The sequence below is a fragment of the Dreissena polymorpha genome, chromosome 6 (assembly GCF_020536995.1).
Source record: "Dreissena polymorpha isolate Duluth1 chromosome 6, UMN_Dpol_1.0, whole genome shotgun sequence".
NCBI classification, from domain to species: Eukaryota; Metazoa; Mollusca; class Bivalvia; order Myida; family Dreissenidae; genus Dreissena; species Dreissena polymorpha.
In genome coordinates, this window is record NC_068360.1 from 356,821 (window position 1) to 370,880 (window position 14,060).

The window sequence follows — 14,060 nt, forward strand, 5'->3', positions numbered from 1 at the left end:
TTGGACGGTATTTCAAACATAACCGTTAAAAAAAAAAATGGGGGGGGGGGTATAGTGTGAGGGTGTGGTGGTAATTTGTGAGATGATCTTAAAAAAAAAAAAAAAAAAAAAAAAAAAAAAAAAAATTGGGGGGGGTGGGGTGGGGGGTGGGGTGGGGGTATAGTGTGAGGGTGTGGTGGTCATTTGTGAGATGATCTTAAAAAAAAAAAAAAAAAAAAAAAAAAAATAGGGGGGGGGGGGGGCGGAGGGGGGGGGAGGGCACGGGGGATGGTTTGGGTGGAGTCTATTGTGGTATGTCAGGTAAGAGTAGTTTCGTCAAAGTATCAATCAAATCTAATCATAAATAGAAGTTATGGCAATTTTAGCAAAATTTAATAATTTGACCTTGAGAGTCAAGGTCATTCAAAGGTCAAGGTAAAATTCAACTTGCCAGGTACAGTAACCTCATGATAGCATGAAAGTATTTGAAGTTTGAAAGCAATAGCCTTGATACTTAAGAAGTAAAGTGGATCGAAACACAAAATTTAACCATATATTCAAAGTTACTAAGTCAAAAAAGGGCCATAATTCCGTAACAATGACAACCAGAGTTATGCAACTTGTCCTTTTACTGTACCCTTATGATAGTTTGTGAGTGTTCCAAGTATGAAAGCAATATCTATGATACTTTAGGGGTAGAGTGGACCAAAACATAAATCTTAACCAAATTTTCAATTTTCTAAGTATAAAAAGGGCACATAATTCTGTCAAAATGCCAGTCAGAGTTACATTACTTTGCCTCCACAGTCCCCTTATGATAGTTAGTATGTGTTGCAAGTATGAAAGCAATAGCTTTGATGCTTAAGGAATAAAATGGACCTAAACGCAAAACTTAACCAAAATTTTCAATTTTCTAAGTATAAAAACGGCACATAATTCTGTCAAAATGCACGCCAGAGTTATCTAACTTTGCCTGCCCAGTCCCCTCATGATAGTAAGTAAGTGTACCAAGTTTGAATGCAATAGCATTGATACTTTCTGAGAAAAGTGGACCTAAACGCAAAACTTAACCGGACGCCAACGCCGATGCCGACGCCAAGGTGATGACAATAGCTCATAATTTTTTTTCAAAAAATAGATGAGCTAATAATAATTGAACATAAAAGTATTGTATTGATTCCTTTCATGTAAAAGTGATAATGAATAATGTTTTTCACACACATGCTCATGACAGTGTTTTCTGTCTTTTTAAACGCCTCGAATAAAAGAAAACCGTGTTCGCACCTAGCGTGTTTGATTATGCAATTAACAGTTTGAAGCCATGGAGAACTCATAACTAATTGTAGTAATCGTATTATCCAGAGTCTCTTGATTCCCCAATGCATACCTGTCAACTGTCTCAATCGCATACATGCAACTTCTTCCATCTTTATCCATTACTCGATAATTCCATATATGCCCGATTTCCATTTTTAAAAGCAAATTATGGGTGTGTAATATAGACGATAATATTGAAAAAAATGTCATTTACACAAACGTCAGCAATTTTTAAAAGTATCAAATGAATTTCGGCATATGATTCTATTTAAAGATTTAATGAAATAAGCGTCCAATCAGGACAAGGGTATTCCAAGGCATCGTGTACAGTTTATGTTCTGAAACAAATTGTAGCCGCAAATAAATACATGTATATGCCCATGATATTTTCGTCTCCAGTTTTTATCTACAAAAAGCGCGCGAAAATAGCAGGCAACATTGTAAAAGCTTCGTTGTGAATTTCAATTTAAGTATCGGGGTACATGTATCTCGCAAATGACTTGGAATTGGCATTGCACATTAAGTGCCGTGTACAGTTCATGAATATTCTTTTACAACGACCAATGAACAGCGTCATCTATATTTAGATTTCAATCAACATGTAATAGTCATTTTCTGGAAATCGGGAGAAAGTGAAAGCGATTTTTCGAAAATAAACCAACGTTTTGTTTATTTAATTTGTCATTTTTATTTATATTTTGTGTTGTCTGTGTACGTTTGTTTGGTTCTCATTTGTTTTCAGCAAATCTTATGAAAATAAATATCGTAATTGTAAATGTTTAAAGCAAGTCCCGTTCCCGATATCATATACGAGAATTACTTCGATATGTTACATGAAAATAACATGTACAATTATTGTTTTGATAGATGGCACGTGCTTAGCTAAAGTTTGTGTCTCGTCATACATAGGATATTGGATTGTCGGTGCTTGTTTGGAAAATAAAACAAAGACGCAGTCGGCGGTTTTCTATAGTCCTTTTGTACTGACCAACATTATAATTAATAGTGCACGTGCTTAGTTAACATTTAGGGGTAAGAAACACGGGTTCTAGACACGTTGGAAGAAAGTCATCACGATGATCACGGGTGTTCCCGTTATCGATAGCGTGAAATCGCAGAGATTTCGGATGTTCGCTGAACACCGCGGTCAGTAGCGTGTCCGTCCCCCGCGAAATGTCACCCATCGGGAAAAGTAAACACCGCGGACAGGCGTTTTTGTTTAAGTTCACCATGCCTGTACTGTAGGGGGGCTGACCTAACAGTTTAGTTGATCAGCAGCCAGTGTGCATTTTGCTTGGGTACACTTTCCCACTCAAAAGCAAAGTTAAAATGGCTATGTGCAACAGCATAAAACCAGAACAGCTTGCGAGTAAATCACAGTCTGTTCAGGTTATTATGCTGTTTGCTGCTTATCAGTATCTTTGGTTTGGAATTGAAGCCTTTAAATCTTGAATATATTAAGAAAGGACTTGAATTAAATTTGATTTGCTAAGGGACTTCAAATGCGTCAAAAAGCGTTTCTTTGGTTCTTTAAAAGCGGTGATGCATATCTACGAATAAACATATGTCCGACAATTGGATCTTGTGCATTCATAATTGAAAATTATTTTAAAAACATAATGTATTTTTTCCCAAAACTAATAAGAAATAAGTTTTTGACTTTTGACATCATAATTATGCTGAATAGGATTACTGAGCAAATCAAGACCACCACCTAAAGGCAATACTAATAAACAATGAGCCATATTGTACTAGTAATTAAGTACAGATTCTTTAGGAGGTGATTAAAGTTCCATCATTTACAAGCCATAAATAACCCAACAAAGTAAACATCCCTCACTGTTTGTACATAAAGCCCCCTGCACTTAACACTTACAGAGACCCAGAGGACATTGTTGTGTTTTTGTGTTTTGGCAGAGGGCAATCTTGACAATTTATTAAACCTTACAGTAGGGATGCCTCTAAACCAACAGGCAACCTAATGCATGCCCCTGAAAAGGTATGTCAACAGTATTAAGATATAAAGATGTTGTTATTTTTAATCTCAAATGTTCTCTTTCAGCAGCTTTAAGAATATCAAATCTGCTGTTGTGTGTTTTCTTTTTGATGTTTTGGAAAGTTCAGACAAAGAAACTTTTATAATTATATTTTTTAGCTTCGATTGAACATGCTTTTTAATCAGTTGTTGTTGTATTATTATAGATTATTTTATTAAAAGTACTTTCATATGAGGGGAATTTTAAGGTTGGTAAATACATCGGAATGTTAAACCAAAATTTTCAATTACAAATGATCCTCAAGTTTCAAGAATTACCCATTGCCTGCCTATGATATGATCCTCAAGTTTCAAGAATTACCCATTGCCTGCCTATGATATGATCCTCAAGTTTCAAGAATTACCCATTGCCTGCCTATGATATGATCCTCAAGTTTCAAGAATTACCCATTGCCTGCCTATGATATGAGCTTCATTCTGGGAACAACTGGGCTTTATGCATAAGTGTTGTCCCATGAAAGTCTTCACAGGATAATCATGGACGCCTCTTTCCACTTACACTGGATTTTTTGAAGGAGACTTCCTTTAACAAAAAAATATATTTCCATAAAAGGGACAAGTATCATCCCTCATTCGCCTGTGTGCACTTCACAGGCGAATCTGAGACAACACTTAATGTGCATTCATTAAGCCAAGTTTTCCCAGAACAAGTCCTGTATTTATACAAGGGTACCTGGTGTTGTAGAGGGTCCCAGACAGTCGTCGTATGAACCGATCCTGTTTCTTTCGAGTTGCATTCTCACAGAATGAGTGCTGGCGCTTTAGACTCTGAAAATAGAACAAGGTTACTGTCAGCAGTTTGTGCCATCAACCTTAGCCTTTCAATTGACTAGAAATTGTTGAGATGAATTTGTGATTTGCCTTAAAAAAAAAATTAATTGGCTAAACATTCCCATTTTAAGAGCGTCATAAACGTTTGGGCATCAATAGAAGAAGTTTGGCCATCATGTAAGTAACTGATCAAAATATTTCAGAACAATACTTTCATAAAAACTCTAGCAATTAAGCAGATAAAGTTGATCTTTTTTTAGAAGCAGTGGTCAACTGGTCCCATATGAAATCAACAAGGGACAAAATTGTCACAAAACCAGGTTTTCATTGTGAAAAAAAAATCTGATAAAGGGAGAAAACTCAAACTGAACTTTTGAAATGACCAAAAAAAATTAACCCTCTTTGTAAGTTTTTTTTTTTTTTTTTTAATCTATATTTAGTTGTGGCGACCTTGACATTGGAGATATTGACGTGATTCTTTCGTGGGACACACCGTCCCATGATGGTGAACAAATGTGCCAAATGATTTTAAAATCTCACAATGAATGACATAGTTATGGCCAGGACAAGCTCATTTATGGCCATTTTTGACCTTTGAACTCAAAGTGTGACCTTGACCTTGGAGATATCGACATAATTATTTCGCGCGACACACCGTCCAATGATGGTGAACAAATGTGCCAAATGATTTTAAAATCTGACGATGAACGACATAGTTATGGCTCGGACAAGCTCATTTATGGCCATTTTTGACCTTTGAACTCAAAGTTAGACCTTGACCTTGGAGATATCGACGTAATTCTTTCGCGCGACACACCGTCCAATGATGGTGAACAAATGTGCCAAATGATTTTAAAATCTGACAATGAACGACATAGTTATGGCCCGGACAAGCTTATTCCGCCAGCCCGCCAGCCAGCCAGCCCGCCAGCCAGCCAGCCCGCCCGCATTCGCCAATCTAATAACCAGTTTTTTCCTTCGGAAAACCTGGTTAAAAACTAGATACAAATTAAGTTACTAACATTCACAATATCATCACAATAACTCCATACATATTCAAGTTATTTTGCAAAAAGCATCTTTCTTCTTTTAGTCACAGTAACCTTGACGACATAAACATTGGTTTTTTTTTCGTTTAAATTTGGGTTTGGTAGGGGGACCCTTTTCCAAAGGAAACAAAGTATTCAAGTTTTAAAGGCTTCATTTCCAAACCTTAGATACTGATGAGCAGCAAACAGCATACAACCTGAACAGACTGCGAGTTACTCGCAGGCTGTTCTGGTTTTATGCTGTTTGCACATATCCATTTTTACTTTGCTTCTGAGTGCGAAAGGGTAATATTAATTAAGGATGAGATTGACATTCAATTACGCTGTAGAAATGTGCATCCATTGGTAGAGCTGCAACGATTCGATCCGATTCATCGAAAATCGATTCGAAATGCTTCGATTCGATTACGATACCAAACCTACCAAATTCGATTCGATTCTTTAACATATATACACATATATACACAAAGATACGCAAAGCGCGCTGTATTCTGACTATTGATACAGGAAGGTGTTGGTTTTTATCTTTACCTGTAATTACGATGCGCGCGATTGGTTGCTTATTACTTTAGTTATACAATCAATAAACCCGTTACGGTCTACTTTCCGAAAAATCGTCAAAATGGCTGAACAAGTTGTTGCCGACAAATTAAAATGATCAGATGCGCCTAAGAAGCTAAAATAAAAATTGTGGCAGTATTTTGGGTTTCGGGGTGGTAGCCCTACCAATAAAGCAAAGTGTAAAATGTGCTTCACGGATGTTGCGTACGCTAAGTCCGGCTCAACCACTAATCTAATGCAATATGTCAAACGCAAACATAACGTTGATTTAGCAAGACTAAATGGTCGCACAAGTGCAACTACTCTAGTCGCCAGCCAGAAAAGTAGTTCTATTTCTGTTGGAGTTTTGTTAAGTTTATTAGACAATGTGATTTGTCCTACAGGTAACAGGTGATGCTGTCGTGGCACAATGGTAGACATGCTAATAGTGGTTTAGGGTAAATGTATAATAGTGATAGTACTATCATTCAACTGATTCCAGATACATTCTTATGATCATTTATTTTTTTATATTATTGTGTAATCAACACAATCTTCTAGTCAGAAGTTTTTATATTAAAATTGAGTCCTAATTTGCTATTCTTTTTTATGTGTTTTATTGAAATCACATTTGAACAGAAATGTTAATTTTGAGGCATAAGAGTGAATATATGATAAAACTAGGTTTGAAGATAAATCTAATCGAAAAAAATCGGTATCGGAGTGTCTGAAATCGAAATCGAATCGAGCTGTTGGTGAATCGTTGCAGCTCTATTCATTGGGCATTCATTAATCTTAAATACATGACTATCAATCTTAAACCTGTAATTAACAAGAGTAATGTTCAGTACTTTGTTCTAGTTTTTGTCAATGACACCTACAAAAGTGATTTTCACAACATACACATGTTTTTAATGATGCCACTCAACCTGCCAAAGGTCAACAATCATCAGTATAATGATGGATGCTAATTGATACGCAGGTACAGAAATTGATAAGAAACAGTCCACACATTTCCCCACATAAAGCGTATGACAGGCAAAGAAATTGATCACCAATAGTCCACAAATAATCCAAACATTCATTATTTGAAGAATTCCAATCTAGCTAAGGAAAAAACAATTCTTCAACATTTAAAAAGGTATAGAAAAACTGTAAAGAAGCAAATGAAAACACTTTACAATTCTTGGAAATGCATAGAACATTGTACTTGTATAAAGGGACATATTGGAGAAATTTTCTTTATTGTTTGTTCCTTGGCTTTCCTGAGAAATTAAAACTTAACATTTGCAGCAGTTAAATTGAAAGAAATGATGATGCAACAGCCATGAACCAATACATAGACCATCATTCCTTCACAGCAACAATTTTGATCTTATAATTCCACCAGTCATATCCTCTATTCAAGGTTTTATTCAATGAAATTCCAGACCAATAAAGAAGTTATTTATGGTGCAAGCCAATGCAGGGACACAATTATATCAACGGTAGGGACTTTCATCAGACACTGAGTGTGATGAAACTCCTAATTAATTCTGAAATATTGATCACGCACCATGAGGCTTTTCACAGCTCAGCTGATGAAGACACAATAATTGATGCCATTCGAGTATATGTAACGGTTGATAAAGTAATTGACCTAGAAGCAGGAAATATTGATTAACATAAAATATAACAGACCTAACACAGAGATATATTTTATAATGTACATGAACAAATACCATTTGTACTTGAAAAACTGATCATTCATACACATCAGTCTCTCATTAAATGAGCATTGCTCTGGTAAAATGGGGCTTAATGCATGTGCGTACAGTGTCGTCCCAGATTAGCCTGTGCACAGGCTGATTAAGGGTGCACTTTCCACCTAAACTGGATTTGAGATAAGAAGAGACCTCCTATAAATGAATATAGCATATACAGTACAGGCAATGTGTACTTTGACAAAAACGCGTGTCCGCGGTGATCAATTTTCCAGATTTCAATTTCGCCAGGGGGGGGGGGGGGGGGGGGGGGGGGGGAGTGGTGGGGTGGTGCTGCGTTATCACCGCGATGCTGCGCAGCCACCGTAAACACCTGTCTGCGAGGGTCATTCACACGTTTTAAATGTACATGTACATGTACAAAATTAAATCATATACTCCATGTACATGTAGATATTATGTGCACATTTTTTATGTGTACTTAAACTCGGGCAGTATGTTAAGTCGGAAACTAAAACTAAGCTTTTAGATGATCAATACGATTAACTTTTATGGTGTTAATCAATGCAATTGCCCTTTTTGTTTTCACAAAATTGGGTTTCATTTTTCCCGATTTCCAGAAAATTACTTGTACATGTTGCATGAAATCTAAATATAGCGTGTTACAGCGTGTTTGATTTTTATTTTATTCAGATGAAATGTCAATTCCAAATCATTCGCAAGCTACCCCTGTACTTGAGAAGAATTTCACTACGAAACTTTAAATCTTAATTAAAAGATCCCAATGTTGTCTGCGCTACGAAGATTTTGTGTCAAAAATAAATACACCCACGCCAATTTTCACGCGCTTTTTATGGTTCAGAACAAAGAAAATGAAAATATCATGGGCATATATACATGTATTTATTTGTGGCTACAATTTGTAACAGAACATGAACTCTACACAACGCGCACACTAGGCGTCAGGTGATTTAAGAATGTTGGAATACACCTGTTCTGATTGGGCGCTTATTTCATCAAATCTTTAAATAGAAACATATGCAGAAATTCATTTGATAGTTTAGAGATATGGCAAACGTTTGTGACTTTTGCATTTTTATCACACTTTTATCGTCAACATTGACCAGAATTTGCATGAAATCGGAAATCTTGGGATTACAGGGTAATGGACAGAGACGGGAATTTTTGCATGTATGCAGTAATCGGTTGTGATTGTTCGTAATCGTTGTTTATTTTTTAGACACCAAATGACACCTATAACATTCAAACGCACGGTAGATTCTTTCTGCAAATTGGTACCGACCTATGTTTATGTTCAATTATTTTATTTCTAGCTAACACGATGAACACTGCGGTAGATATTATGGGTCCGCGGTGATTCGCGGTGTCCACCTTATGGAAAACGGCCCCGGCAAATATTACATCTGAACACCCATCGCGGGGGTCGTTTGGTAAGCGAACACTGTAAAATGAACACCGCAACGAGTGGCGTTTGTCAAAGTACACGTTGCCTGTACTGTAAGCAGAAAGTGTTATGTCCCAGACTAGCCTGTGCTGACTGAACAGGCTAATCCCAGAAGACACCTTAAGCACATGCATACTTTCATGGAGACTTAACGAGACCTCCTATAAATGAATATAGCATATAACCAGAAAGTGTTATGTCCCAGACTAGCCTGTGCTGACTGAACAGGCTAATCCCAGAAGACACCTTAAGCACATGCACACTTTCATGGAGAATTAACACAGCCTTTTCTAGTTTTAAAACGACAAAATAAAACAAACACAACAAATCTTCAGACTTCAAGAAGCAAATAAATCCCATAAATTTTCCCATTGGGTGTGCCATGTGTATTGAAACTTTATCATGTAAGAAAGCATCAATAAAACTGCACAACATCACTTTATCAATTTCGCAACCTTTTGCCAAAGTATTATATATTGTTAACCAGTCTTTTCCCTTGCCAAATTGATAATGTTTGCACCCTATTCACTGTCAGAGATGTAAGATGTGTTTGGCTTTATCAGAAAAGTAAACAAATGAGCTGTGCTCTGTGGAAAGGGGGTTTAATGCATGTGCGTAAAATGTTGTCCCAGATTAGCCTGTGCAGTAGGCACAGGCTAATCCGGGACAACACTTTCCACCTTAAGTGGATTTTTGCTAAGGCAAGACTCTCTCTAGTGTTTTTCCCAGGCCATTTTAGCGTGGCGAAAAGCCACGCCGCCCTCCTTGATCGCCACGCTGCCCTTTTCAAAGGCGAATTTCGCCACGCCCTTCTTTTCAAAGGCAAATTTCGCCACGCGCCCTTATCGATAACATCTTTATTGCCTTACGATCTAACTTGGTCCGCAAAATCAGCGTCCTTCATTGTCTGTGACGCTCCGACTGTGCTTGATTTACTCGAGAGATGTGAACGTCTAATCGACTATATTATTTGAGCAGATTTAATCTATTACAGTGCTCGATTTATAGGTAGACTGCTCCAAAGCTGTGAATTAGTCATGCTTGAATAACCCCGTGTCATGTATCAATCGATAATGCAAGAGGCTATGTTATACCAAGCGCACTTTTCAGTCGGCAATGTGTACTCCTCCACGATAAAATCGTTACTTCGGAGACTTTTGATGAAAAACTCGACATTATTCTCGTGGCAATTGTGCATTGCATGCATTATTCAGTTATATCAAAACATATATTTTTACGAATAATTACATTTAAAAACACAAACAAATTCATTCTTTATCGCTTTCGTCTTTACGATAATTAGATCTAATTATTGAAATAATTACTGCAGGGCTCGAAATTAACACTTGCACACTCGCAAAATGCTAGTGAAAAATACCGATTGCGAGTTAACTTTTAAGCCACTAGTATTTTTTTGCGAGTAAAGAAATAGTGAAAAAAAACACAAGTAATATTGCTAAATGCGCTCCACGTCATGAACAATAAACCGTAGGTCAATAAATAGAATGTCCAAATACCCGTATGCGGAAGCACACACCTTACACACCCTACCTATGTAGACTGGAATACTTATATTACAGATACGCGGATGGTATTGGTATAAAGAACGTGAAACAGTCTACTTTTCACAAGTGTTCATTTAATTTAAACAGACTAGTTGCGAAAAAATAACTAGTTTCTTTTTGCCCACAGACGGAAATAACAAAAAAGATAAAGCAAAGTTAAACGTTGAGTAAGGAAAAAACAGAAATTAAATCATTCTATGAAAACAGCAAAAATTGGGGAAAATAACTTAATATAAAACTAAAATTTGCAAGAATACTTTTGATTTTGCGAGTTGTTATTAAAGCAATGTTTTGTTAGTAGCAAAAAAAGTTAAATTCAAGCCCTGTTCTGAGACCTATACTAATTTAACAAAATGCGAATCGCGTATACGATTTAACGTTGCGATGAGGACCTGTCGCTTTCATCATTTGACATTTGAACAACATGGCGGACTATACAGAATTAAATTGCGACTCGGCAAAATGGCAAATAACGTCGTAAACGATCGAATTAACAATGGAGATTATACATTAAGAAGGAATTAATGAAATGTCTGTGATAATCAACGATGCATAATTTTTTTTTAGATAGCAACAACATTATTTATTTATTTGTAATCTGTTTGGTGGATGTATGTCACAGAAACGAGTGTTTGCATATTGTTAGCGATCAATTTACTCGCAATGTTGACAGCATTACTTGAGGTTATTCACTGAAGCATGAAAGTGTTGCCGATAATTGTCGATAAGAGCAATAAAGCAGCGCACTTGTGGGTCCCCACTCGCTAATTGGCATCATTGTTGATTTGACAATATTTGCAATTCTCAGCGCAATCGGTACCCTTGTAGTAACAATTGAGTAATAAGGTCCTCAAAATACACGTGTGAAAACCATTATGTCTCTTTTAACTGAAATTGCAAGTTGGCACTAATTGACATATGTGATAAATCTGCAAACTGTAAATATGGCGACGTCACGTAAAAGAAAACAATCGTTGATATACAGTTTAAATACCATGCTTGATTTAAAAAGTACAAATGACATTCGGAAATGACCGATTTCGGATTAAAAATGTACAAATAATCGTTGGTGAATTCATGGTTCAGCGGACCAACGAAATCCATGATAATTCGTACCACAGGAAATTTAATGGTTTTACAATATTTAGGGTTTTTAACAGATAATGCACACAAGAACGTCATGCCTAAAGCGTAGATACAAGATAACATATAGAAAACAATAACAAAAAACAAATGTAATTTATAACTGGCAATGTAACTTGGTCATTGTAAACAACACCGTTCATGTTTCAACAGTTCAAATAGCGTGTTAGATGCCTTCCTAAATGGTTTTGATCACATGATCCGTTATGGCTACAACTGATCCGTTAATGCATGAATTCTGAGGCTAAAAAACGTATCACAAATACATTTTGCCTGCGCTTAAAAATAAGACTATTCACTGAAACAGTAAGCAAAGGTAATATTTAATCAAACTCCTTTTGAAACTGGTGTAAAGGAAGTCTCAAAACATTTATTGCTTTTCACCATAACAACTTTATTACGCTACTGATCTGGTAATGGTAACTTGACTATAGTTTCTTGTTGAGTTGTGGGTTATTAAGAGTCGTGGTCATAGAGATCACGTGAAATTATGTGATGGCACGTTCCCACATTATGCAGTCTTTACAGAAAAGTTTTGACCTGGTCACCATCGTTTTGCCGATCAAAAATATGATAAAACAGGTCTATATTGTAATTCATAGCTCTTATAAAATATTTCCTCTTTTATAAATTGTTCATATATTGTATTAGTGTTATAAAACTAACCTTGTTACACATAAAATAAATTCTCTTGATTAATGTAATTGTTTGATTTAATTGTTCACACCAGGGACCTATGGTATAGGTCCCCAGGGATTTCAATAGACGCAGAATCCTGCGTTTTGACGCGAGCAAATTAACAAGGGCTGTTTGTAAAACATGCATGCCCCCCATATGAGCTCTCTTTTGTAGTGACAGCCATTGTGTGAATATGTTTTTTGTCACTGTGAACTTTACCTTTGACCTAGTGACCTCAAAATCGATAGGGGTCATCTGCGAGTCATGATCAATGTACCTATGAAGTTTCATGATCCTAGGCATAAGCGTTCTTGAGTTATCATCCGGAAACCATTTTACTATTTTGGGTCACCACGACCTTGACCTTTGACCTCACAATCAATAGGGGTCTTTTGCGAGTCATGATCAATGTACCTATGAAGTTTCATGATCGTAGCCATTAGCTTTCTTGAGTTATCATTTGGAAACCATTTTACTATTTCAGATCACCGTGACCTTGACCTTTGATATAGTGACCTGAAAATCAATAGGGGTCAACTGCGAGTCATGATCAATCTACCTATCAAGTTTCATGATCCTAGACATAAGCATTCTTGAGTAATCATCCGGAAACCATTTTACTATTTCGGGTCACCCTGACCTTGACCTTTGACCTGAAAATCAATAGGGTTATCTGCGAGTCATGATCAATGTACCTATGAAGTTTCATGATCCTAGGCATAAGCGTTCTTGAGTTATCGTCCCGAAACCATTTTACGATTTCAGGTCACTGTGACCTTGACCTTTGACCTAGTGACCTCAAAATCAATAGGGGTCATCTGCGAGTCATGATCAATCTACCTATCAAGTTTCATGATCCTAGGCCTAAGCGTTCTTGAGTTATCATCCGGAAACCATTTTACTATTTCGGGTCACTGTGACCTTGACCTTTGACCTAGTGACCTGATAATCAATAGGGGTCATCTGCAAGTCATGATCAATCTACCTATTAAGTGTCATGATCCTAGGCCAAAGCGTTCTTGAGTTATCATCCGGAAACCACCTGGTGGACAGACCGACAGACATGTGCAAAGCAACATACCCCCTCTTCTTTGAAGGGGGGGGGGGGGGATAAAAATGACTCGTTTTTGACGCAACCCTTTTTCCTGCCGTGCGCCATTTTTATGCACAGAAAATTTGACCCGTGCGTCAGTCAGTTAACATCTCGAGTTCCATGGTAAAAAATCCCGCTGTGCTCCTATTTCAAATTAATATTTCAGTATTTGAAACTCGGTCTATAATCGAGGGAATACCCCGGGCGTTGTTTATTTTATCTCGTCTCATCCAATACACATGTTATTGTCTAAATAGTGCATGCGCACTAACTGGGTAATCTATAGCAGCAATGATTACGTGATAATTGATTGACCATCCGATAATTGCAGATTTTTTTGCAGACTTTGCAGACAGCACGGTTAAAGAAAGTCTGCAAAAGTTATTAAAGAAAAAACAAAATTGATCAAAGGTCTATTAATTACGTAGATCCACTAGAAAGTCCAGGGAGTTTTGTCAGTTTGTTAATCCAGCGATAATTACGAGTAACACCCATCTTATATAAACTGGAATTACAGTTCATTTTTTATACTAACAAGTCATTATACTACACATAAACATTGAGAAAACACATTTCCTCGATTAAATATAAATTATTCGAGTAGAACTAAACTGCTACATCATGACCTTCGACATTGTAAATGGCGGACATAACATTCAACCCGCGTTCAATTCAAAGCTGGCGATTCAAATTGCAAGTAA

At 36.8% G+C, this 14,060-nt stretch overlaps 1 long non-coding RNA gene across 1 annotated transcript in view; it reads right to left on the reverse strand.

The window, feature by feature from the left end:
* LOC127834558 (uncharacterized) overlaps positions 1 to 14,060 on the reverse strand; it is a 46,081-nt gene that overhangs the window by 22,241 nt on the left and 9,780 nt on the right. The window contains exon 2 of the long non-coding RNA XR_008027992.1: positions 4,026 to 4,120. This is a non-coding gene — a long non-coding RNA (uncharacterized LOC127834558). The remainder of the gene's footprint in view (positions 1 to 4,025; positions 4,121 to 14,060) is intronic.